The sequence below is a fragment of the Panthera leo genome, chromosome C1 (genome assembly GCF_018350215.1).
Source record: "Panthera leo isolate Ple1 chromosome C1, P.leo_Ple1_pat1.1, whole genome shotgun sequence".
Lineage (NCBI taxonomy): Eukaryota > Metazoa > Chordata > Mammalia > Carnivora > Felidae > Panthera > Panthera leo.
The window spans coordinates 32,782,557-32,796,718 of NC_056686.1; the positions used below are offsets into that span (position 1 = coordinate 32,782,557).

Below are 14,162 nucleotides of genomic sequence, written 5' to 3' on the forward strand. Positions count from 1 at the left end.
TCTTAAATTCATAAAACTGTATTTTAAATTTATACAAGCTATACTCATAGTTCTAGCTCCACTCAGTGTACAAACTTAGGGATCATGCAATCAAAAGATATTTTTAGGGGCACCTGGGTAGCTCAGTAGGTTAAGTATCCGACTTCAGCTCAGGTCATGATATCATAGTTCTTGAGTTCAAGCCCCGCATCAGGCTCTGTGCTGACAGCTCAGAGCCTGTAGCCTGCTTCAGATTCCGTCTCTCTCTCTCTCTCTCTCTCTCTCTCTCTCTCTGTGCCTCTCCCATTCGTGCTCAGTCTCTCTCAAAAATAAATAAACATTAAAAAATATTTTCATGCTATATGTGTAACTCTCATCTTAGGTATCTTCTGCTCTACAATGTAGGAAGGAAAAATAAGTATTTTTGGACATTGACCACTGAACTACATTCTGTCATTAAGTAAATACTATATTTTGCATTTAAATCTCACTTACTTACTGGAATCTGAGTAGTCCGACAGACTGATGAGCACTAATCCCTTTAACACAAGAACCCCCAAAGCCATCTTTGCAGCTGTTTTTTAAAAATCCAGACAGAATCTGCTATTAATAGTCCTTACACTTAGTTTAAAACACATATATAAAATGTACATACAGTAAAAGTCCTCTGAATAACACGTATTCACTGGCTCATCCTGTCTTAAGTGTACATTTATCCTGACCTCTCTACAACCATACTGCTTCAACCTACCATACAACATTACACAAGTAGTTTGGCATTAGTGCTGGCAGAGGGCTAACATTGGGAAGCTAATCCCATCTTATCATTTAGTGTTAAGTATGATGCACAGAAAATGCTGAAGAAACAGCCTGAACTTTTACACGTGAGGTCTATGATTCAGCTGGTCCTCAAAGTGTGATACAGACACCCTTTCAGGGAATCTGAAAGGTCAAAACAATTTTCATTATAAGATGTTACCTGCCTTTTTCATTCTCGTCCTCTGATGAGCTTTTCAAATGCTATGTGATGGGTGATATCACATCAGACTGAATGCAGAAGCGGAGATGAGAATCCAGCTATCTCTATTAAACCAGTTTTTAAAATTTGCAAAAATGTAAAACCAATGCCAAACTTCTTACTTTTTTTGTTTTGCAAAATACACTTAATGTTTCTTAAAGCACGTTATCATGGGCTTACTGTTGTATCTTTGTAAATTAACAAATGTTTTAATTTTTTCTTAGTTTTAATTCCTAACATAATAAAATTTGATAGATAAAACACACAAACAAAAGCTTTGTGGATACTAAATAATTTTTGAGAGACCAAACAATTTAAGAACCATGTTATAATAACTTATTAACTTAAAGACTAAAGATCAGTTTCTAATATATTACAATGTAATGAAAAAAGAGCTTTCAAGTCACTCAAAAAGCTTGAATTTTCACTCTTCCACTTATTAACTGCATCCTCGAACAAGTCAAACAAACCTGTAAGCCTCACAGATTTGCTTTGAGTTGTAAATGACAAAAAATATGTGGAACACCCTAACACACACTTAATGCCTGGCATACAGTAGACATTCAACAAATGACAACTATTAGAAACCTTTAAAAAAGAAAAAGACACCTTGCTTGTTTTCCCCTTGGTCAGTGAAGTCTCTGTAGTGCACAGCATACAACAAATTTAGTTGAATTCAGTTCCACGTTGCGTATTTTTAAAAATGTTCAGTATCATTTAAGTTTCCCTGGCCACAACAGGTAGGGAACATCAGGCCTTTCATCCATGTCGTGGATTTTTAAAAACGTCCAGTATCACTTAAGTTTCCCTGGCCACAACAGGTAGGTAACATCAGGCCTTTCATGAGATGCACAAAACTTGAAAAGGCCAAAAATCAACCTCTAAATTTCCTGTAAGTCTTAAATAAGCAATCTGACATACAGCTGTTTAACAGTAGGAAATGTCTGTAATAAGTATAGACTACTTGAATTAGAGATGTTCTCAGAGTATCATAAATGTATTCTTCTAATGTCTACTTTTAGACTCCTGGTTATAACTTCAAGTATGGCTAGGTTAAAAGAAAAATCAGACTGAGTCTTACACAACAGACTTCAGTTTTCATAAGAAATGGACCAAAAATTTTAAAGGGTAGAGAGGGAGGGATCTGTGTGAAGAGGACACCCAATTCTAAACTTTAAAACAATCAATGAGGCACCTGGGTGGCTCAGTCAGTTGAGTGTCTGACTTCGGCTCAGGTCATAATCTCACGGTTGATGAGTTCAAGCCCCGCGTCGGGCTCTGTGCTGACAGCTCAGAGCCTGGAGCCTGCTTCGGATTCTGCATCTCCCTCTCTCTCTCTGCCCCTCCCCCTGCTCATGCTCTGTCTCAGTCTCAAAAATAAGTAAACATTAAAAAAAAGTTTTAAACAATAATCAATGAAGAAGAAAATTACAGAACTATACCAGTCAAAGGCATATTCGTTGAGGTAATTCAGAAAAATAAGTGAGAATGAGTTAAGCTAGAATCTAAGGGAATTTCACCATGAGTCAACTGATCAAACTATTAAAATCTAAATACAGACCTTCTATTGTAAGATCACATCAATCAAACATTATCAGTGCACATAATACATCAATACTGATTATCATTCCATGGCGTGAGATGGTCTGAAGAGGATTAACTTCCACAGACATCCCAGTGCTGTTTAGGGTAAAATGTTTACTAGTAATCTATAAAAAGATACTGCAGCTCAAACTTTATTAGACTCTAGGGGAATCTCTCTGCCTAGAGACTTACCTTGCTTATTCTACTATTAGCTCCTAAAGACCTTACATTTCTGTTTTTGTTTTTTGTTTCCTATCATCATCACTTCAAAGTTTCTCAGCTTTGCGGTCTTTAACACAGACTTTATCCTTTTTCTTTTCATCAAGCATGGCAATTTCTTCCATAAATCATCACAATCTTTTCTTAATGGAATAAACTACTTCCATAAACTACTTCCATGTGCTCAAAAAAACCACAGTTCTTTACCATCTTCTAAAAATTTATTTGGCAATTTATAAATATGAAAGTTTTTCTTTACCCTTTTAACCCACCACTAAGCAGATACTGGGTTATCAGGTTCTTTTCTCAACAGAGTACTTAAAACTACCAGATTTCAAGACTTACTGTAAAACTGCAATAATTAAAACATACACACAAACTACAATAATCAAGACAAATGGTCTCAGTGAAAGGATAGATATATAAATCAACAGAACAGGGTCCAAAAATAGACCCACACCTATATGGTCAATTGATTTATTATTATCATTACTGAAGTATAGCTGACATACAATGTTATAATAGTTTCAGGTGGACGACATAGTGATTCAACAATTCTGTATGTTACTCAATGCTCACCAAGTATAATCACCAATATTAACATTATTACAGTATTATGGACTATATTTCCTATACTGTACTTTTCATCTCCATGATTCATTTATTTTATAACTGGTATTCTCTACCTCTTAATCCCTTTCACTTACTTGTTTCCTGGCCAACTGATTTTTGATTAAAGTACCAAGACAAGTTAGGAAAGGAAAAACTTCAAAAAATGATGCTGTAACAACTGGTTATCTATCTGTATGAAAAAACATGCAATGGCCCTTATCTCATATCATAAACAAAAACCTATAAACTGAATTACAGAAATGTAAAAGCTAAAACTATAAAACTTCTAGAAAAAATCATGAGAGAAAATCTTTGTAACATTTGGTTAAGCAAATATCTCCCAGATAAGACATGAAAAAAAATCACAATTCATAGAAGAAAACTGGTAAGTTGAACTATATCAAAATTAAAAATTTCTGTTCTTCAAAAGACACCGTTAGGAGAATGAAAAGACAAGCCACGGCCTGGAACAAAATACAAAGCATGTATCTTAAGAAGGACTTGTATCTCAAGTCCTTTGTATTCTCAAAACTTAGTAATAATAAAGAACACCCAACTTTTTTTTTAATGGGCAAAAGATTTAAATATTTATGTCTCCCTTTTGTGTTGACAGTTTAGCTCGTATGGGAAAAGTCGAGCAGTGTTTTGCAGTTCATTGAAAGTAGTTCTATATATAACAATGTTATAAGCATTTCTTTAGAAATGGTTGAAATGCTTCTAAAATGTGATTATCGGCATATGCATGATTGCTGTAATGGTTGACATTCGTTTTAGAAGTTGTGAAATGTTATGACTTGTGCTTATGTAGACACGATCTTCTGCCTCAGTATAGAGGCAATGGACTTCAATAAAGTCTACTGAAAGAAAAGATGAAAAAGAGAAAAGAAAGGAAAAAGAAAAAATGAAAAAGAGAGAAGAGAAGAGAAGAGAAGAGAAGAGAAGAGAAGAGAAGAGAAGAGAAGAGATAAAGGGAGGGAGGTGGGAGGGCAGAAGATCTGAACAGATACTTCAACAAAGAAGATATAAGATGGTAAAGAAGAAGCACATGAAAAGATGCTCAACATCATTAATCATTAAGGAATCGGAAATTAAAACTACACTGATTATCACTACATACCTATTAGAATGGCTAAAATTAAAAGACTGACCATACCATGTGTTGCCAAAGATATGGAGCAACTGGAATTCTCACACACTGCTGGTGAGAATGTAAAATGGTACAATACTTTCAAAACCAGTATGACAGTTTCTTAAACATAAACCTACCATGTGATCCTGTCATTTAATTCCCAGGTATTTACCCAAAATAGATAATATGTCCAAAGACACACGTATAAATGTTCACAGCATTTTTATTTGTAATAGCTAAAGCTGGAAAACAATCCAAATATACATCAACAGGTAAATGTTGTACACATATCCAATGGAACAAAAAGGTATGAACTATTGATGCATGCAGAGACACAGGTGAATCTCAAGGTAATTATGCTAAATTAAAGAAGATGACAAATAAAAAAATATATACTATACAGTTCCATTTCTATACAACTTGAGAAAATGCAAATATACATATAGGGACAGAAATGCAGATCAGTTGATATCTTGCAAAAAGTGACAAGAACCATACAGGGACTTGGGAGTGAGTTATGTTGTGGTAATAATTTTATGGGGGGGGGGGGGGGGCAAGCTTATCAAATCATACTGTATCTCAATAAAGCTGTTTTAAATATATATACCGTAAAACCTTGGTTTGTGAGCACAATTTGTTCCAGAAACATGCTTGTAATCCAAAGCACTTGTACATCAAAGCAAATTTCTCCTTAAGAAATAATGGAAACTAGGATGATTTGTTCTACAACCCAAAAATATTCATATAAAAACGATTACAATACTGTAATATAATACAAAAAAATAAAGAAAATACAAAATATAAAGAAAGCTAAACAAATTAACCTGCACTTACCTTTGAAAACCTTTGTGGCTGGTATGAGGGAAACAAGAGAGAGGAGGATTATTGTGCAGGACGACTTTCACTAGCACTAACAAAATCACTGCTACCTATTGGTTCAATGGAATCTTTTTCTTTCCATGCAACTTTTAAAGGAACTATCCAATGACACTTTTATTTCCTTTTGAGGATTTCACGGAAATGTGACATTGCATTGTCTTTAAACAGACTCATTTCTCACATTGCTAAAGCCTTATTCGGGTGGTGCTTTTCTACAAGATTTTGAACTGTTTCCCACATTTTACACATCTCCCTAATCTCATTTGAAGTGAGGGATTCCTCTGCCTTTTTCTCCTCCTCCTCTGCAGATGAGATCTCGTCGATAACCTCTTGCTGTTGCTCATGATACAGATCCATCAGTTTGTCAGCTCCTGGCCATGTTCCTCTCCAACTCTTCTTTTTCTTTTTAATGTTTATTTTTGAGAGAGAGAAAGAACACAAGCAGGGGAGAGAGCAGAGAGAAGAGAGGGAGAAGAGAGGGAGAAGAGAGGATCCCAAGCAGGTTGCACACTGCCAACACAGGGCCTGGCAGAGGGCTTAACTTATGAACCATGAGATCATGACCTTAGCTAAAACTGAGTCGGACACTTAACCGATGAGCCACCCAGGCACCCCCCTCCACCAGCTCTTGAATATCGTCTTCATTCACTTCCAGTCCCATGGTCTTCCCTAAGAATATAATTTCATTGACAACTGGCAGCTCCTATCCATGAGTAAGCCCCTCTAAGTCATGTCCAAGAATCCAATCAGGCCACAGTTTTCTCCAAGAAGAATTGAGGGTTCTCTTGCTGATCCCATCTTAGGCTTTACTGAGGACCTTGAGACAGTTCACAATGTAGAAATTATTTTTCCAAACTCTCGGAGGGTAAGGTTTGTTCCTTAGGTCACCTTGAAGCATCAGTGAAATAGTGCTTTGGTGTAAAGCTTTTTAAAGTTAGAAGGACTGGAGGACTGGAGTGGTGCTGGGAAGAAAGAACTTGACTTTAATGAACTCGAATTCCTCCAGTAAGTCATCCTCAAAGCCTGGAGGATGAGCAGGAGCATTATCCATAACCAGCAAGGCTTCAAGTGGCACCTTTTCTAAAAGGTGTTTCTTCACTGCAGGACCAAAGACCTTGTTGATCCACTCAATGAACAAGACACAAGTGACCCAAGTCTTACTGTTGGACCTCAATATAACATTTAGCTGGCTCTTCTGCACCTTGCATTTCTTGAAGGCTTGTGGATTCTCAGAATGATAGATGAGCAAGGGCTTGACTTTTAAATTACCGCTTGCATTAGCACAAGAGAGTGAGACAGTCTTTCATGGGCTTGTGATGGGGTATTGTATTCTCTCCTTCTGTAAAGTAGGCCCTCTTTGGCATCTTTTTCCAAAAAAACTGTCACCTCGCAGTTAAAAACTTACTCCAGCCAGTATCACTCAGAAACCATGAGCTTCTGGAACTCAGTAGTGAACACCTCAGCTGCCTTAGTGTCCAAATTCACAGGCTCTCTGTGCCTCACAACACTTTGGATGCCATTTCTCCTCTTACAGTTATCAAACCATCCCCTGCTTGCCTTGAAGCCTTGTTCCTTTTCTGTTGACGTACATGGTGGTTTACTTACAAGGCTGGTGTACAAGGCCTTTGCCTTACTGCAGATGAAATTCTCTCTCATGGTATCACCTGCTACTTGCTTCTCATTTATCCAAACCAGAAGTAACTTCTCTACACCTTCCAGAACACGTGGCCATTGCTTTGATATTTTGCTGCATCTAGCCCCCTTATTTCTTCTTTAATATTGTGCAAATGGTCGATGTAGACTTCTAAAATCTTGCAATTTCAGCCACTCTCATTCATACTTCACGATTTCCTTAACTTCCATCATAATCATTTTCTTCTTCTTACCACCTTTTTTTTTTCAACCTTTTTCTGTATGGGGGCCATTGTATACACTCTCACAGATGTTGACTATAGTACAGTATTAATAAACTCTTGTCATATACTGTATTTAATGTAACTGGCAATAAGGCAGCAGAGCAAAGAGTCTATATCTGCAGGCAGCCTGACCTAGAATGAAGCAAAGCAATCCTAAGCTTACTCTTGTGTGGAAAAGCAAAGGACTGTCCATAGGTGCATTAAAGTGACCAAAAATACACTAATGCCAGATGTGGACACCTTCCAACATTCTGAAAAATCAGATTTCTGCCAAATACCTTGGCCTGAGACCAGCATCCAAGCAAGGGAGACAATCACCCACAGTCCCACAGCAAGAGAGAGAGAGAAGAACCACTGGCTCAGTTGTGATCATGTGACATTCAACGTCACATACTACTCATACTGCAAGACATTGCTCCTTTATCAAGTTAAAATTTACTAGAAATGTTTGCTGGTCTTACAGAATACTCACAGAACAAGTTACTCACAATCCAAGGTTTTACTGTGTGTGTGTGTGTGTGTGTGTGTGTGTGTGTGTGTGTGTGTGTAGTGATTTTGAGTAAATCACAAAGAAAAAGTAAACTGGAAGAAAAAATTTAAAACCTTTTTTGCTCTAACCAAAAAAATTGTGCCCAGAATATTTTAAGAACTCTTACAATGCAATAAGACAACAAACTACACGGTTTTAAAATGTGCATAAGGTATGAATAAAGACATACAAGTAGTCAATGAGCACATGAAAAGATGTACAACACATCATTAGTCAATAGGAAAAAACAAATTAAAATCACAAGTGAGATACCACTCTATACCCATTAAATATCTAAAATCAATTTGAAAAGCAGTAATATCTTCCTTTATGAATTTAAACCCCGTAAGTTTTGTCTTGATTATCAATAACAAAAATAACTGTATCTGTGCTATACAGTAAAGCATGAGTGATTATCCCCACTTTATATGGCTTCTAATCCATTAATCTGATTACAATACATGGGCTTCTCAGGTTTTTATTTTTTGAATTATCTATAGGCCTACCTGTAATAAAGTAAGCACTGTATTTTTCTCAGGCTCTACTCACTCAAATAGCGTCATCTTTCCATAACCTCCACGAATTATCTTTTTTATACCTTCTTACATAGCTAATATATCACTCTCCAAGTTGGGCGGGGGGGGGGGGGGGAAGGGGGGGAGGGAAGGGGAGTGGAAAGAGTGTTAACTGTGAGGAAATGGTTTCCTATGCTTAAAATTTCCATTCTGTACCATAACCTTCAACAGGGACCTGTCCATCAGCACCTATCCCTTAGGCTCTCAAGTAAGCATCAGTATGGGGCAAAGTCATCTTTCTGCTATCCTTTTCTTTTGTTGTTTCTATGACAATCTTGAATGCTAATAAGCACATAATGAGTATGGATTCAATATGTATCTGTCAAATAAACAGAACTGGGGTAACAGTCCAATTCCAAATCCACAATTCTAAGGATACTCTGTTCCAAAAGGAAGGTAGAAATCCAGTCTTCAATTTATTACCCACATGACTATTAGGAAAGGGTCTGAATCCTAAAAACATCCTCTCTTGAAATCCTAACTCTTCTCACCCAACACAGGATACATGCTGCTTTGTATCAGACACTCCCTGTAGTATTTTGCCTAGCTCACCATGCCCTTTCTCGGAGTTGTCTCCACCCCCAGAGCCCTGAAAGTCTTCTTTACACCATATCTGTATGAGTACTACAACAAATTAAAGGATGAAAACCAGGGTTGATATTTGACCTAAATTGTTCACCTGAATTCTCTTCCTTAGGAATTCAGAATTAGGACTGAAGTGGTCTGGGCTGGTATCTTGAATGAAGAAGCTATGAACTTGAGAGGTATGGGATGACCATGTGCCCGAAAGACAAAGAAAGCTTATTTGCATAAATGAAGAAATAAATTACAGAGAAAAGCAACAGAGAAGAGAGTATACTGCCTAGTTTCCTAAGAACCTAAGTTCTATTTCCTCAAGAGATCCAGCTATCCCTGGGTTCTGTGAAACACCCCTGTATTCTCCATAAATAAATTCCTTTTCTTTTTTGATGTATCCAGTGCTGGTTTCTTTTACTTGCAGCCAAGCAAAGCTTGACTAAAATAAGCTTACTAAATCATAAATCAAATCATATTTCTTTTTTATTTTTCAGTATTTTTTTATACCATATACACTGTTGACAGGCACAGATTTTACATTTAACTCTTTTACTTTGCCAGTATACCCACTGATACTTTTTATTCCCTATTATCTCTTATATTATTTCCCCCATATGTATATGAATTCATGACAACTCAAATTCCTCTACCATCTCCCCATAAAAAAAGCTGATGCTTTTCATAAAAACATTTTTTCAATTTTAGACAATGGATTTCAAAATTAAATCACCAGTTTTCTGTCACTTTTTTCCAGTTTCCTGCATTCATATTTCCCTTTTACAACTATTTTTTATAATATCCTCAATTAAGTGGATTTTTTTTTACAGCCTTCATTTTAAGAAAAAGCCTCAAATGATGATAAATAATGACAACCAAGAGGCAGAACTTCGTGATTAAGAGCATGGGTACTGGAGCAAGACCTACAATATGAATCCCAGCTCTGTCCACTAATTCACTGCATGTGCTTCAGTTAAGCTCAACTTTTGTATTTCCATTTCCTCATTTGTGAAATGAAGATAATGGTACCAACTTCATAGAGCTGTTGGGAGGGGATTTAATTTATATACTTTAAAATGCTTAAATAATGCTTGGTCTAGTAGTAAGAACACCATAAATGCTAGCTTCCAAAGTCAATATTCAGTCACAAAAGTAACTTGTAATAATATGTCCTTAAGTCAATGACTGATCAATGGTACTCTTCAACGCCTAATGCTCAGAAATGGAAGCTCTAGGATATTCGGTCATTTTAGATCAAAGATTAAATTACATTTCGTATACTCCAGGCCAGCACAGTCCAACAGAATTTCCTGCAACAATGGAAAAGTACATGTGCTATCCAGTAGGATAGTCACTAGCCATGTGTAGCTACTGAGCACTTAAAATGTGGCTAGCGTGCCTAAGGAACTGATTTTTCTTCTTTTTATTTTTAATTAATTTAAACAGCCACATGAGGCTAGTGGCTACTATATCAGACAGTACAGCTCTAAAAAATAAGTCAGAGGGGCGCCTGGGTGGCTCAGTTGGTTAAAAGTCCAACTTCAGCCTAGGTCATGATCTCACCATTCCTATGTCGGGCTCTGTGCTGATAGCTCAGAGCCTGGAGCCTGTTTCAGATTCTGTGTCTCCCTCTCTCCCTCTGCCCCTCCCCTGCTCATGCTTGGTCTCTCTCTCAAAAATAAACAAACATTTTAAAAATTTTTTTGTTTTTAAGCCAGAAAAGTTCAAAATATAGCTTAGAAAAATTTGTCAAAATTACATAGTTGTCAAAATTAAGAGGATTTCTCATTACTCCTCATTTAATTGGAATATGCCACATCTAACGTGCAAATTAACAGATTCTATCAATTTCCCCAAAAAGCTTGATAAAGGTGGTAACAATGAGGGACGACCAGGTAGCTCAGTTGATTGTGTCTAACTCTTGATTTCAGCTCAGGACATGATCCCAGGGTCATGATACTGAGCCCCAAGTCAGGCTCTGTGCTGAGCATGGAGTCTGCTTAAGATTCTTTCCCTCTCAGGGTGCCTGGGTGGCTAAGTAAGTTAAGTGTCTGATTCTCAGTTTCAGCTGGGGTCATGACCTCATGGTTTCATGAGTTCGAGCCCTGCATCAGGCTGTGCGCTGCTGGTGTAGAGCCTGTTTGGGATTCTCTCTCTCTTCCTCTCTCCCTCTCTGCCACTCCCCTACTCACGCTGTCTCTGTCTCTCTCAAAATAAATACGTAAACTTAAAAAAACTTAAAAAAAAAAAGGGGCGCCTGGGTGGCTCAGTCGGTTAAGCGGCCGACTTCGGCTCAGGTCACGATCTCGCGGTCCGTGAGTTCGAGCCCCACGTCGGGCTCTGTGCTGACAGCTCAGAGCCTGGAGCCTGCTTCAGATTCTGTGTCTCCCTCTCTCTCTGCCCCTCCCCTGTTCATGCTCTGTCTCTCTCTGTCTCAAAAATAAATAAACATTAAAAAAAAAAAATTTTTTTTAATTAAAAAAAAAACTTAAAAAAAGATTCTCTCCCTATGCCCCTCTCCCCTGCTCACTAATTTAAAAAAAAATTTTTTTTTATTTTTCAAAGATAGTAACAATGATAAACTATGGCATGATCATGCAAAAGCTATTTTTGCCACTGTGTGGGAGAGACCTGACAGCATAAAATTATAGACATAACAAACATATGACATTCAATGTCAGCGAACATCCTTAGCCTGAAGGCCAGTTGCAAACCTGAACACTACTGGTAGATACTCTAGAATCTACGAATTCAGAGTGAAGGGGAGATAGAAGGGAGAAAAGAAATCCCACCCCCCCACCCCCCGCCACCATGTTCTTGAGCTGACAGCAAAGGATACCAATTTGTCCTCTTTTATTCTAAAAATGATGACCTCTTTGCTTCCTACTATTGAAATAGAGAAAAGAGGAAAAAATATGCCAGGTGACTTATGTATACATTTAATCCCATGAATCTTAACAGACCAGTAAGGTAAGCATTAATAACCCTATTATAGCAAAATTGGGAAAAGTGAAACAACTTCCTAAGATCATATGAGTAATATATGGCAGAGATTTAAACCTGTAGCTACTTGATGCTAAGACTACATATCAGAGCTGCCTTATCAATACCAAGCCTATTACTAGAAACAAGGCAGCAAGAGGTCTTAAAATAAATCCACCCTGCTCTGGCCATTCTAAATAGCAAAACAGCAGGATCAACAGTATCAAGAGAAGAGAAATGAGGAAACAGATGGATAGGAAATACATCTGGGATGCTAACACATGAGCTTCACTGGTGCTAAAATATCCCTATGTGTTTCCTAGTATATCCTAAACAGACAGCCTGGATCAATAATCCTCTTTAAGGGAGAGGTATAACAAAAAGGAAAAAGCAAGTGCAAAAAAAAGGGTAAAAGCAGAAAAAAAAAAAACAAAAACCCACAACAACAAAAGGACAAGATCTCAGGTAGAAGTGTCACCAGAAACTACTTATAGTGCTACGAATAACCCAGTGTCCCAAAATTTATATACATATGAATCATAAAAATTCAATCCTATAAAATTACCAGGCAATTCAGAAATGCAGAAAGGACCTCATTTGAACAAGTCTAAAGAAACATCAAATTTTATTTTGCTTTAATCAAACCAAATAATAAGTCTATTGCTACAACATGTGAAAGAAATTATGTACACATATGTGTTGACTTGTCTACATAAAGCAAATGTTCAAGGTGAGTTTCTACTTTCAGTAAGCATTTGCTCTTACTGAATCTGTACTTGGAAATAAAATACAGGTACATCTCAGGATTCAAATCCATCTTATGCAAACTCAGGAACCAAACAAATTCTGCTAAATTTTTAAGATTCTATTGTTTGATAGAAACCATATCCATCATCATCTGAATTCTCACTCTTACTATTCAAAACTGAGGAACTGAACAGATGTACATGACTCAGTATTCACTATCTAGATTATCCAAACTGAGACTATGAATGCAATAGATTTAAACTGCAAGCAATATTTGTGAATCTTATATCAACTTTTAATACAATTTCACATAATTTACAAAATCAGGATTGTTTTTTCTTTTAGAAATGTAAGCATTCTGTTAAAATCACATAAACACTAGCTGCAAAATAGATCTGAAAAAAACATTTTTTTATACATTTTATTCTTAGCGGTTTGCCAGAACAAGTTATTAAGTTACTGCCTCTCAGCTCCAACCAAACCCCAAGCCCTTCTTCCCAATCTGCCTTAATGATGCTAGAACTGGGACTCTGTAAACCACATGTGCTTTGCCAGGTGGTTTCCTATAAGGTTCTGCCAAAAGGGAGCGTTTAAAGATGGACCACAACTCTGGGGAAGGACAAAAGATACTGGTGCCTTCTAGTTTATTCTTTAGGCTTCATAAAAGCATTACCCCACCAAAGATTTCTTCACTCCTACAACAGCAGATCCTCCCCCATAGTACTAAGTGAATCCCGTTTATAGTTTTCCCAACACCTGTGGAACTATTTTCATCATACACAATTGAAAGACACCCAGCACTGATCAATACCCATTCCTCCGAGGTCTGGGTCTCAAGCCCTAGGGACCCCTCTTTTGAACTCAGACACCAGCACAAGTCATACAGTGCCTTCTCCTCAGAGCTCCAAGTTTTGGTTCTACAGGACCCTTCCTTTAAATCTCTAGGTTTTCCCTTCGGTCTCAGAGCCCTTGGGGCTGGTAGATGCTTCTGGAAGTCTCTCTCTCCATGATCCTTAGAGTTTTATTTTTATCCTTTCTGTTACCTAGTTAACATTCTGTTAAGGTATCTCTGTACAAATAAGTGGTGTGGTTTCTGCCCCTGACAGCACCCTGATTTAAGAAAAAAAAAAAAAAAAAAAAGGCTCATTATACAGAATACAGTGTTGTTACAGTAACTTGCAAATATTCAATGCTACCTATACCAACAAGCAAAGAAAAACAAAGTGTTAATTAAAACCAACTTGGTCAAAATTAAAGAGTATACCTTGCTATTGTAGGGAAATAGGTGCTATTTACATAAATGGGTTAGGAAAAAAAGCTTAGGGCTGAAAGCTGCCACCAATGGGGTGAAAACGCCAAAGGTTAGCTAGTGAAATATTGTAACAGGATCGTAAGTAAAACTACTTTCCATCTGACACCA

The 14,162-nt window shown here is 37.2% G+C and overlaps 1 protein-coding gene and 1 long non-coding RNA gene across 6 annotated transcripts in view; one reads left to right on the forward strand and one right to left on the reverse strand.

The window, feature by feature from the left end:
• Window positions 1-9,875, forward strand: part of LOC122226687 — a 44,304-nt gene extending 34,429 nt beyond the window's left edge. For all 4 annotated transcript variants that reach the window (XR_006205719.1, XR_006205720.1, XR_006205718.1 and 1 more), the window contains one exon: window positions 9,138-9,875. This is a non-coding gene — a long non-coding RNA (uncharacterized LOC122226687). The remainder of the gene's footprint in view (window positions 1-9,137) is intronic.
• FOXJ3 (forkhead box J3) overlaps window positions 1-14,162 on the reverse strand; it is a 147,140-nt gene that overhangs the window by 107,174 nt on the left and 25,804 nt on the right. The gene's annotated exons all lie outside the window — the stretch shown is intronic.